This window comes from Plectropomus leopardus, unplaced genomic scaffold, assembly GCF_008729295.1.
Source record: "Plectropomus leopardus isolate mb unplaced genomic scaffold, YSFRI_Pleo_2.0 unplaced_scaffold1649, whole genome shotgun sequence".
Classification (NCBI taxonomy): domain Eukaryota; kingdom Metazoa; phylum Chordata; class Actinopteri; order Perciformes; family Serranidae; genus Plectropomus; species Plectropomus leopardus.
The window spans coordinates 1-2,725 of record NW_024617710.1 but is presented as its reverse complement, the minus strand read 5'-3'; the positions used below and the strand labels follow the sequence as shown (position 1 = coordinate 2,725).

Genomic DNA, 2,725 nt, shown 5'->3' with positions numbered 1-2,725 from the left:
ATTATTGTCTTTTTCTCTATTAATTAATGTAGAGCACTTTGGTCAACTGATGTTTCTAAATGTGCTTTATAAATAAATCTAGTTGGACGACAGCGTACAGGTTAAGTGTTTTATTTACAGGACGACAACATTTGGATATATCCACTTGATTTCTAGCTGCAGTAAATCATGCTGCAACACAGCCGGCCTGGAGCGTCTACTGGCATGAGCAGGTGTGACCGTCCTCACCACACAGCAAACTGGGACTCTGCTCCATAAACGTCTGTTGGACTTTTACATGAAAGTAAACAAAAAAAAACCCATGAGGACACTGATGTTGGTGGCGGAAGATTGCGTTGCGACACCCTCCCCCTCCCCGAAAAGCACAGCGGGTGTCCGTGTCAGGGCGCTCCTCTTCACACAGTTCAAGTGCGCACGTGAGAGGCGCGAACCATTCACACAAACTAAAAGCAACATTTATAGCAGCAAACTGAGAGACAGCTTTGGGGAAATAAACGGAGCAAAAGTGAGACACTGGGAAGCAGGGATAAGCCTCGTTATTATGGATTCGCTAGTGAAATGTACACTGAGTCTTTTGCGGGACAGTAACAGCGGATCCAGTCCCCCACCCCCCCTCGGCTCAGTCCGGCTCTCTTCAGGCAGGTGGACGAGGACATCGGAGACATCGTGGTACTGTAAAACTCTGCTGTTTGAAACGTCTCGACTCTAATCTGAACTACAAAAATGGATTAAGATTCACAGCTCGTGTAAACCCGGCGGCGGCAGATCTGAATCGCTTTGCAACAGAAGGAAAATGTGAACCCGGAAAAGTTCACCCCCTCCCCGCTGGAGTACTTCATGCCAAAGGTGTGACGCCAGATCGCCACGATCCGGATCGGAAGTGCAAATCAACCCCAGAAATTTAATCTGGAACTTTTCTTTTTTTTTTTTTAAGGTTATAACATCGCTTGTAAAGTGGCGCCCTGTCGCGTGCAGAGGGACAACGAGGGGCCACGTCCACCAAAGTGTTTGTTTTTCCTCACATCAGCTGTTTTTTCATTGCTTCTCAATGGGAACGCCGCGCTACAGTCGCCACGCTACAGATCAGGGGTGTAACGATCCATCAATATATTGATCCATATCGTTTCAATGAACAACGATCCCGTATCATTGATGCAAAGCGTAAACGTCGATCCATATCACCCTCTTTCCGATGTGCCTTTGAAAGTATTGATCATAGTCACACAGCGTCAGGCGGATGACGGCGAAAAGCCAAGAGGAAGATGATGAGGACGACGTTATTACCCGCGAAAAAAATCATCAGTGAAACCGCCAATCAAGATCCGGAGCACGCGGCGCTGCCGGGCATCTCACTACGCTAACTTCCACCTGCAACATGTGCAGCTCAGTCTGAGGAGATGTTTATGCAAACCGAAATTTATCCTTTCTGAGGCTCAGCGACTTCTTTTAAATCTTTGATAATTTTTTTACATGAGGTCTCTTTTTAATTTATCTTTGAATTTTTTTATTCTGTCTCCATCCTGCTTATTATTATTATTATTATGAAAAATAAAAAACCCGCGCTGGTCACTGACACTTCGGCCCATCGGTCGCAGTGACGGAGGGACGGATGCGGACAAATCTGTTCACACACTGTGGACATGAAGTGTCCTCTGATAAAACGCACACAGACGGGCCGGTCCGTCCTCCGTCCCTGCGTCCTGCAGCCGTCTCCTTTTCCAAAACAAGAACTCTCCCTTGTACCAAAATATTTGCTTTGATACAGAAAATCTGCCAGACGCAACAAAAGCTCTCCACTGAAAACAAGCTGCACCTCCACAGAGCTCTCAAACGCTCCCAGCGGGGCGTTTTCTGAGACGCACAAAAAAAACACTTTGGTGGACGCGGCCCCTGAGGGTCGACTCAGTGAGAGGTACCCATCACTTTGGTGGACGCGGCCCCTGAGGGTCGACTCAGTGAGAGGTACCCATCACTTTGTGCCTCATGAAAACAGATCGCAGGGTCGACTCGAGCTCATATTTTGACGTACGGACACTCACACCTTCTCTGCAACGCACGCGTCTTTCCTCTGATCCCGCCGGTCACCGCCATCCCCAAAAATCAGCGACAGGAGCGACGACAGCAGCCGCCTCGCGCCTCCTGTGAGGTGTGTCATGGTGGCGAGCGAAGAGAGGCGGGCAGGGGCATCGAGGAGCTCCTACAGCTGTTGAAACGTCTCCTACAGGGTTATTTAATAAAGTCCAAAACAATCCACTCGTTTTCTTTCTCGCTCCAAACACACTGAGCCTCCTTTTCCTTCCAGTTATGTTTTTCCCGTTTTCGCTCACACGGCTGAGTTCAGGGGAACATCTCTGTACAACAAAAGGGAGCATCCCTTTTTTCCATCTCATGGTTTCCATTTAATCCCACGCTTCATCCTTTTGGGAACAGCTCAGGTACAAATAAAAAAAACAACATCCATTTTCCTCCGAGTCCAACAATCCTGCCTCGTGATTGGTCGGAGCGTCTGTCTGTCAGTCAGTAGGTGGGAAGAGACGAGGCGGAGGGCTGCAGAGAGCCGGAGGAGTTTGACCGTCTCATGTGAGGGAGGAGGTACGAGTCCGAGCACAGCTGGTGGACGTCGAACCGGTCCTCCTTTCGGTAAGCCAGACAGCGCCGGATAAACGCCTGCAGAGGAGGACGCAGGAGGTGAGCCGCAGCGCGCGTGTGCGTGTGTGTGTGTGTG

At 49.4% G+C, this 2,725-nt stretch overlaps 1 long non-coding RNA gene across 1 annotated transcript; it reads left to right on the top strand.

Moving 5' to 3' along the window:
- The first annotated feature begins 101 nt into the window (after positions 1 to 101).
- LOC121964633 lies at positions 102 to 2,593 on the top strand. Its single transcript, XR_006107386.1, has 2 exons — positions 102 to 1,912; positions 1,963 to 2,593. It is a non-coding gene; the product is annotated as an uncharacterized LOC121964633 (long non-coding RNA).
- Positions 2,594 to 2,725: the final 132 nt, after the last annotated feature.